Source organism: Ovis aries, chromosome 2, assembly GCF_016772045.2.
Source record: "Ovis aries strain OAR_USU_Benz2616 breed Rambouillet chromosome 2, ARS-UI_Ramb_v3.0, whole genome shotgun sequence".
NCBI classification, from domain to species: domain Eukaryota; kingdom Metazoa; phylum Chordata; class Mammalia; order Artiodactyla; family Bovidae; genus Ovis; species Ovis aries.
In genome coordinates, this window is record NC_056055.1 from 25,264,338 (window position 1) to 25,274,732 (window position 10,395).

Consider the following 10,395-nt stretch of genomic DNA (forward strand, 5'->3'; position numbering starts at 1 on the left):
GTAGCCTACTAAGTTTCTCTGTGCATGGAATTTTTCAGGCAAGAATACTGGAGTGGGTTGCCATTATTGCTCCAGGGGATCTTTCTAGCCCAGGGATCAAACTCATGTATCCAAACTCCTGCTTCTCTGGCATTGGCAGGCATATTCTTTACCATTGTGCCACCTGAACAGCCCCTCCAGAGTCAGCAAGGCCTCAATTTTCAAAGCATCAAAAATACAGGAAATAAAAAGGCATGATAAATTCATCTATCAATAAGAAAGGAATATAAACACAATTAATAATAAAACCCCAAGGCCAAAACACACAGAAAGTTAAACCATATTCAAGGAGGCCATAATGGGGAGGCTATTACAGTCATAGAAGCCGAGTAAACCAAGGCCAAGTTCATGGATTCATTGCAGTATAAGCATTGATGGATTTGACCTATTTCATCTGGGCAGTGTCAACTGTGCACACTTGTCTTGGTGACAGTAGATTCATCATCTACAGTTGTTCAGGCTCTCTGAAATCTAATCTGGGAAGATCTAAACCTCACTTCTCTGGAGATAAAAGAATGAGCATAAATTTGGGACATACATTCCAAGAGGACAGAGACAAATTTAGTAATCACCTTTCCCTCTATAAATGTAGCCATTTTCCACTAGGTTGCCCCCCCAGTGGAGGAACCACTGATGGTGTTATTTTCTGACACAAGATTCTGGATTCCACCGCTTGTAGTTCATGGCCTCCTTCCTGTTTGCTCCCTAATAAATTCTGTCCAACACTGGAGAGATTTGGAGTGATATACTTCAGTATTATCAGCATTATCCAAAAGCCACATTTCTACTTTTGAATAAATACTTTTGTCTTATTCTAAGGTTGAAGATACAAAAGATCAGCAGTTTAAAAAAAAAAATTCCTTCTTAGATATATAAACATCATTTGCGATGAAAAACTGATATGTCAGGGTTGAATGTAAACACTGAAGAGGTTTAGGCAAAATGTCTTAAGAACACTCCTGGGTATATATTTGAAAAAAAAAAAAAGGCAAAAACAACAATCTGAAAAGATACATGTGCCTCAAGTTTCCTACAGCATTATTTGTAATTACCAAGATATGATTATGTAACTTGTATCCATCAATAGATGAATAGATACAAATGTGGTATATATAAATATTTATAATAGAATAATACTCAGCCATGAAAAAGAATGGGATTACCCATGTGGTTCAGTGGCAAAGAATCCACCTGCCAATGCAGGAGACACAGGAGATACAAGTTGGATCCTTAGGTTGGAAAGATCTCCTGGAGAAGGAAATGGCAATTTGCTCCAGTATTCTTGCCTGGAAAATCCCATGGACAGAGGGACCTGGTGGGGTATAGTCCATGGGGTCACAAAGGAGTCTAACATGACTTAGCAACTGAGCAAGCACACATGTGTTGAAAAAGAATGCAATTTCGCCATTTGCAGCACATATATGAACTTGAAGGGCATTATGTTAAGTGAAATAATTCATAAAAAAGCAAATACTATATGATATCACTTTACTATGTTTTCTAAAAAAATACCACAAACTAGTGAATATAACAAAAAAGATGCACACAAATGTAGAGAATAAACTTGTGTTTACCAGTGTGGAGAGGGATGGGGTAGGGGCAATATAGGGTGGAGGAGTGGGAGATCCAAACTGTTAAGTATAAAATAAACTAAAAGGATGTATGGTACAATGCAGAAAATATAGGCAATATAACCTTTAAAAATTGTGAATTACTATATTGTACACCTATAACACCTATAACAAAATATTCTATAGCAACTATACCTCTTGTTGAAGAAATAAGTGAAATGGTGAAGAGCTTAGCTAATGTTAATGGTATTTTGTTAATAGATTTTGTGTCTTTTTTCAAATATCAAATTACATTAGTAAAGTATGATATCTAAATGGTTTTGTTCACAAATTAGTAACTCAAATGTTCTAACATTCTGAGAATCTTTTCCTTCCATACTATGATATATATATATACATATATATATATATATATATATATTTTTTTTTTTTTCCCCCTTTCTTTCTTTCCTTCTTACTCAAACTTCTGTGGCTGATATGATAGTGTGAAGAAAGAGTTTGACACTTAATCAACATTTTAAAACTTGCTGATGGAAGGCTGTAATTTTACCATAAATTGTGTCCCCCATCCCAGTGCCTCTCCCACTGTGGAGACTTATGCACTAATGTGATGCTCCTCAACTGAAATATTGCAATGTCAGGTCAATTTGGTTCGGTTCAGTTCAGTTCAGTCGCTCAGCCATGTCCGACTCTTTGTGACCCCATAAATTGCAGCACGCCAGGCCTCCCTGTCCATCACCAACTCCTGGAGTTCACTCAGACTCACGTCCATCAATTCCGTGATTCCATCCAGCCATCTCATCCTCTGTCGTCCCCTTCTCCTCCTGCCCCCAATCCCTCCCAGCATCAGAGTCTTTTCCAATGAGTTAACTCTTCGCATGAGGTGGCCAAAGTACTGGAGTTTCAGCTTTAGCATCATTCCTTCCAAAGAAATCCCAGGGCTGATCTCCTTCAGAATGGACTGGTTGGATCTCCTTGCAGTCCAAGGGACTCTCAAGAGTCTTCTCCAACACCACAGTTCAAAAGCATCAATTTTTTGGTGCTCAGCCTTCTTCACAGTCCAACTCTCACATCCATACATGACCACAGGAAAAACCATAGCCTTGACTAGACAGACCTTAGTTGGCAAAGTAATATCTCTGCTTTTGAATCTACTGTCTAGGTTGGTCATAACTTTTCTTCCAAGGAGTAAGCGTCTTTTAATTTCATGGCTGCAGTCACCATCTGCAATGATTTTGGAGCCCCTCAAAATAAAGTCTGACACTGTTTCCACTGTTTCCCATCTATTTCCCATGAAGTGATTAAGAGTCCACAAAGTCTGCATTTCTCTTCACCCAACCCCAACTCTGATTTCCCAGAAACAAACTATCTTAGGTGTTTTCTTCGGTATTTCCTTTGTTGTTTAATCATTTTCTGTGTTTGAGCTGTAGTGTTTTGGCTGATTTTTTAAAAATTTATATTGGAGTATATTTTATTAATAATGTTGTGATAGTTTCAGACATACAGCAAAGTGATTCAGTTATACATGTACACATATTATCTGCTAATTTCCTGATATCAAAACTAAGTTTTTTGCTTTCTTACATGGTTCATTCCTTTACACCTCAAAACACACACTCTTTCTTTGACCCAACCCTTTTCATTTCTTGAGAATGAGATCTATGCACTGGCCTCCATCTGGGGAGAGCAGGGGAAGAATTCTTTTTTGCTTTTTGCTACACTGTATAGCATTTGGGGCTTCCTCAGTGGCTCATCAGTAAAGAATCTGCCTGTGATGCAGGAGACACAGGAAACACTTGTTCAATCCCTGGGTCAGGAAGATCACCTGCAGAAGGGCACAGCAACCCACTCCAGTATTCGTGCATGGGAAATCCCAAGGACAGAGGAGCCTGGAAGTCTACAGTCCATGGGGTCGCAAAGAGTCAGACACGGCTTAGCAACTAAACAACAACAGCATGCGGAATCTTAGTTCCCTGATCAGGGATTGAACCCATGCCCTCTGCATTGGGAGGGTGGAGTCTTATCCACTGGATCCCTAAGGAAATCCTGGGAAGAATTCTTCATTCTCTCATCACTGTCCTTCACCCCACATGGCAATTTACTCCTATCTACTCCTTGATGAAACCTAAAGTAACCACAAGATATTGCATGTCTTTCTTAGATAATAAAATGCATTCTTGTTATTCCTTATAACCAAACAAAATTCACAATTAAAACATTCAGTTCTATACAGAATTCCTGCCTCTTAAACCCTCTGTCCCAGGACAGCAAGCCTGTAGTGGAAAAGGAAGCAGATCTGATCCTTCCTTGTTCTTTCCCAAGGGTTAGATCCCACACACTAGGATGGAATTTGACTCCCCTGAAGATTAAAGGATTACTTAATCAGTTGTGGAGAGGTGGATTGATGTGTAAGAGGGGGGAACTGAGAGGCAGGCCTTGCCGACAAGCGACAAAATGGTGTGGCTGCTTTGTAGGATTGCCACGGCTCTCTATTTTTCTCTGTTGCTCTCTATTTCTGTCTCTCTCTCTCCTCTAAGGTGATGCTTCCCTAACTCTGCCCTTGGCAATAGTCTTCCCCTTGGCAGTGCTTCTAGTCTATTCTATTAAAATCATCTTCCTCTTGGATTGATTCCACTTGAAATCCCCATTACACTGGCTTCTGCCTGAGTAGACCACATCGAGTCCATGGGAAACATACATTCATTAAAGAAAAAAAATGGGCCAAAGAACTAAATAGACATTTCTCCAAAGAAGACATACGGATGGCTAACAAACACATGAAAAGATGCTCAACATCACTCATTATTAGAGAAATGCAAATCAAAACCACAATGAGGTACCACTTCACACCAGTCAGAATGGCTGCGATCCAAAAATCTGCAAGCAATAAATGCTGGTGGGAATGCAAACTAGTACAGCCACTATGGAGAACAGTGGAGATTCCTTAAAAATTGCAAATAGAACTACCTTATGACCCAGCAATCCCACTTCTGGGCATACACACCGAGGAAACCAGAATTGAAAGAGACACATGTACCCCAATGTTCATCGCAGCACTGTTTATAATAGCCAGGACATGGAAACAACCTAGATGTCCATCAGCAGATGAATGGATAAGAAAGCTGTGGTACATATACACAATGGAGTATTACTCAGCCGTCAAAAGAATTCATTTGAATCAGTTCTGATGAGATGGATGAAACTGGAGCCGATTATACAGAGTGAAGTAAGCCAGAAAGAAAACACCAATACAGTATACTAACACATATATATGGAATTTAGGAAGATGGCAATGACGACCCTGTATGCAAGACAGGAAAGAGACACAGATGTGTATAACGGACTTGGGAGAATGCCATTCTAACATGTATACTATCATGTGAATTGAATCGCCAGTCTATGTCTGACGCAGGATGCAGCATGCTTGGGGCTGGTGCATGGGGATGACCAGAAAGATGTTATGGGGGAGGGAGGTGGGAGGGGGTTCATGTTTGGGAAAAAAAGTTAAACTTGGAAATTAGTTTTTCGGTTTTTTTTAAGAAGTCTGGTGTGCTGCAGTATGTGGGTCGCAGAATCAGACACAACTGAGCAACTGAACTGACTGACAGAAGTGGGCAGCGTGTTTTCTTCAATGTCATGTTGGGAGCACAATCCTAGCTGAGAATTACATAATCATTTAGGAGGATGCACCCTGATTGATTTAGTTAGTTATTTTCTAAAGGTCCCAGATTTACTGAATTTACATGTAGATCTGTAGATTTTTATACAATAGAGATGATTTCTAAATGGGAGCCAGAAAGGTTAGAGTTTATTGCCCTGTCAATCATTAACAAATGTTTTGACCAACAATCTTACACACACATTCATGTATCATGGTATCCGTATAGATCAGCTGTTCAGAAGTTCTTTGAGTCAGCCATAGCATCTTAGTGATTCCCTCAGGAATTAAATCATTGCCATTTGCTCACTAATGCATTTGTATAAGCCCAGCTATTTGACAGTATCTAGGTAGGACCAACGAGGTCAATCACAGCTTATGCCTGAATTCTTTACACCCCTTCCTCTCTCTTCTCACATGAAGGGTCCAATTCCTGTTCTCAAAAAAATCTCCACAACATTGTTTCTTCAATACTCTTTATATCTATTAAGATTCTACGTTATCATCACTTCACATGTACCTTTTTTGTTGTTGGATAAATATGCAGGACTTAGAGTACAGAGATTTTATAAATGCTAGTAAGCTATAGATGATTATGTTAAATTACTGTCTTTTTGAGTGGTTGAGAAGACCTACATCATTCAGATTCTCAAAAGTTTATCTACATTACCTTTTTTTTCTTATAACAATAATTGTAACCTAATCATCTTTGTTAATATTCTGAAATTTTACATCGAGTGCTTTGTAGGAAGCATTTTTAAACTCCTTGTTTTACATTTCCAGTGGTGTTAGGGGAAGCACACTGACTGAAACCGCCCACCCTGGCCAGGCACCATAGTAACTATCTGCATGAGTTGTTTTATGTCAGGAGGTCCTGGTAAGGAACACGGAACTAATAAGCCACCACCAACCAGAAGAGTTCAGGAAAGGTCAAGAGGAGACACTACATGTCCGGCCACCTCCCAGAATCCTTCTCTCTTGCAACCATCTTGGCTGAATAAGGCATGAACCACCAGGAAGGACTCTGAGTCAGAATGATTGGCTAAAGAAAACCCAGAAACTAATCCCAGCACCATAAAACCCAAGACTTCGAGCCATGTGGCAGAGCAGTTCTCCTGGGTTCCCTTAATCTACTGCTCTCTACCCAGGTGCCTTTCCCAATAAAATCTCTTGCTTTGTCAGCACAGGTGTCTCCTCAGACAATTCATTTCCCAGTGTTAGACAAGAGTTCTGTTTTGGGCCCTGGAAGGAGTCCCCCTTCCTGCAACAGTGGTATTTTTAAATATGAAAAAATCAGAAACATATATATTTCCATTATAAAAAAAATTTCAACTTTGTTTTTCATTTGCTGTTTTTTCTTTCTTTATAAAATATAGATTGTTTGCTTAGAGATTTTGGAAAGATTATTTATTATTATTACTTTTCTCGCATTCTCTTTCCCTGTTTCTTTTAGCCTTCACTTCTGATAAATTTCCTTAACTTTGGCTGGAAATCATTCAATTAGGCTTCTTTAAACTCCTGTGTAGTTAAAAATTAATTTTTATTCCTTCAATGTTTACTTTCATAGCCACATGTTCTTGCTTCATGAATCCAATCTGTTCTGATTCCTTTGAAGATATCCATTGCAGTTAAAATATATCACTTTGTTCTGTTCTGCGCACAGTTTGTTTTTCTGAGTTTCCTCTACGCTGTTACCTTGTATGGCCTGTCTTTGTGCTGGGTCATTCCTCCAAATGTCTAGTGATCTAACATTATTATCTTGTGTTTAAATGTAGGTGTGGAAAACCTGGGGCCTCCACTGCTGAGCCATCTTGGGTTTCATCGCTTGAGTCAACTTTATTCCAGGCTCTTCTTGACAAGCATGAACTCTAGTTTTCTGTCAGTTAAATTGTCCCTATGATCTCTAACTTCCAAACATTTTTCAGATATAGTGAGTTCCCCCATTATGCTTTCTCCTCTTACTTTACCTAAACAGATTAGAAGTTAAGGAGCTGTACTTAGGGGTCCAATTTGCCAAGTTTAAGCAGAAATATCATCCATTCATTCTTCTCTCTCCACAGTGATTGTCTTACTACTGTAAAATTAAGATTCTTTATATTTTACTCCAAAATATCAACAGTTCCAAAAGAAGTTAATTCCAGAATTACAGTGGTAACTTTTAAAAATACCCTAAGTAATAAAGTCTTATGACTCTTGGCCCTATTGTGTCAGTGTTATAATTAAATAATTAAATATAGATTTCATTTTTAGTTGTTATCACTGTTTTCATAGTCCCTCTGATTGATTTGGGAGCTACTTTTATCATCAGATTGTCAATTATATAGTGAATCATAATTCTTTTCTCAGAACTAGTTCAGTACTCTTTAAAAAGGAATCAGTCTTTCTGGTGTGCCCTGCAACATCGCTCTGAATCTCACTGCCCTAAATCCCCTACATTTCATTGTAAGTAAGTGAAGTCGTTCAGTCGTGTCTGACTCTTTGCAACCTCATGGACTGTAGCCTACCAGGCTGCTCTGTCCATGGGATTTTCCAGGCAATAGTACTGGAGTGGATTGCCATTTCCTTCTCCAGCGGATCTTCCAGACCCAGGGATCGAACCCGGGTCTCCCGCATTGTACACAGATGCCTTACCGTCTGAGCCACCAGGGAACTACATGCTAAAATGTGGAACCATGAAGTTTCTTTTGCTTCTGATATATTCTCTTACTTTTCCATATCTTTTGCTTTTTTTTAAGTCCTAATTTATCCAAAGAGTGACAAACTGGATTTCCTTTATATACCTGCAGGCAGTATTTAAAATTATCCTTAAATTTCTACTCCATCTGCTAGTCAGCTGTGCCTGCTTCCTTCTTCTTTGGGCTTCAGAGTGTTCTCCCAACTCCTCCTCAAAAGCTGCTCCCTGTTCCCACCCCCGTCTTCATTACCTCTTCAGTTCTTCCTATACCCAACTTAAACCCCATGCAGGAGCAATGATTATGACTTAGGGCACTCCATTCTCTTTTTATATATATATATATATATATATTTTATTTTGCATTGGAGTATAACTGATTGACAGTGTTGTGATAGTTTCAGATGGACGGTAAAGGGATTCAGCCATACATATACGTGTATCCATTCTCCCCAAACTCTCCTCCCATCCAGGCTGCCACATAACACTGAACGGAATTCCCGGTGCTATACAGTAGGATGTTGTTGGTTATCCATTTTAAATAGAGAAGTGTGTAGCTATTCATTCCAAATTCCATAACTATCACTCCCCCCATTCTTCCCCCGTAGAAGCCATAAGTTCATTCTCTAAGTCTGAGTCTGGTTCTGTTTTGTAAATACAGAAGTTTATGTGCATCATTTCTTTTTAGATTCTACATATATCTCCTTCTCTGTCTTATTTCATTCAGCATGACAGTCTCTAGGTCCATCTATGTTGCTGCACATGGCATTATAATATTCTATTGTATATATGTACATTTTCATACATCCCTTTGTGTTTGGGAATGCATTATCTGTATCACAAATAGACCCTGCATTCATGGATTCCTGAGAAATACTCTAAGAAAAGCATCTATGATAGTTATTCAAAACTTGTTAATTCAATTATTTCAGATGAAAATTTCTTATTGTCAGTGATTCTAACAAAACTGTTAACATATTGCTTGCTAATCCTTTATCTTTTTCAATATCAAAGTCATTGTAGAAACTCAAGTGGTACAAAAGTTGAGCACCCTTCAGCACAAGTTGACTGGTGACCAGAAGGAAACACTGTGATTATATTCCTTCTCTCATATTGAGATGTACATAGAATGTCCACCTGAACACTTCACCTGCTGAAATAAGATGAGCTAAAACACACACAGAGGAAATGACTCTCTTAGCACGTGTAAAGTAGTAGAAGAAACAAGTAAATAATATAGTATTTTTAAATAAAACATATGCTTATTGAAATCAAATTAGATAAGACTATGGGAACAGTATTATGGCATAGGAAAAAAATTTTGCTTCTGGTCAGACTAAAGCTGAGTCACATTTATGGGACTCACCTGCTAAACAAAGACATCTCATAGCATGTTCTCCTGCTGCTGGGACTCTCTCTCTCTCTCCACACATACATAGTTTTTTTTTTGTTTGTTTGTTTTTTCATTAAAAAATAGATGGCATGTCCTTTCACTTTTTTGCTAAAAAAAGGGAAGATCTTGATCCTTCAAATATGTAAGCTCACTCAGCTATTAAAGAAATGATTTATCATAGCTTAATAGTAGCATTTTAAAAATGAGCCAGCCAAAAAATTTGAAGGAAATGTAATTAGTTCTATCCGTTTTATTTTTAATGTACTTTTTAGAAAATTGCATAACTGACTTGAGTGCTAATTATTTTTCTGGTAAGAAAGCAAATGTAATGTTCTTGTCTTTAAGTAAGAACACTGTCTCTTCATTCTGAGCAGATACAATTGAAATTAGTTGGGGTCAAGATTTAGGACAGAGTCCTACCTACCTGTCAGGCTTCCTGTGACCAAGGTCCTCACTGGCCGTGGGAGGATATAAGCCGTTTTTCTCAGCTGCTAACATTCAGGTGACATTGCTGACAGCCTCTGCTTAACGATGCCCCCAGTGGTCAGATGCTAATGAGGTCTGTTGAAATTGTTGAGAACGTGCAAAGCATGGTTCAGAGCTGAACAGGTAGGCACAGGTTGCTCTAGGTTAAAGGTGAAGAGCACACATTTAAGAAGCAGAAGAGAAACTCTGGTCAGTGTTGGCTTTCCTAGAAGCCAGCAGCCCACAGTGATCCTTGATAAACTCCCTCTGGACCTTCAGGGCATGGTGTTGGCCTCTTGCCCCAACTTCTTTACACGCTGTCAGCCCGTGAATCTTCTCCTTTGGACAACAAGCTCCTGGTTACCAGAGTATACTCACTGTGATCTGAGCAGTGAATTACTTGCAAACAGCAGGAGCTCAGAAAGCCCATCTAAAGTCGAAGGGCTTTCACACTGGGCTCAATCTGCCCCATTATAATCACGACATGTTGATAAAAGTAATCTCAGTGTCAGCATCCTCTGTCTCTGATGTGAGGAAGCAGGTGGGAGGCATCAGGGATGGAAGGCACCATGCTCTAAGCCCACAAAATGAAGCAGGG

At 39.0% G+C, this 10,395-nt stretch overlaps 1 long non-coding RNA gene across 3 annotated transcripts in view; it reads right to left on the reverse strand.

Annotated features, from left to right (window-relative positions):
* The window catches only part of LOC105606997 (uncharacterized), a 58,543-nt gene extending 48,360 nt beyond the window's left edge, over positions 1–10,183 (reverse strand). For all 3 annotated transcript variants that reach the window (XR_009599135.1, XR_009599136.1, XR_001027100.5), the window contains exon 1: positions 9,757–10,183. This is a non-coding gene — a long non-coding RNA (uncharacterized LOC105606997). The remainder of the gene's footprint in view (positions 1–9,756) is intronic.
* Between the last annotated feature and the right edge of the window lie 212 nt (positions 10,184–10,395).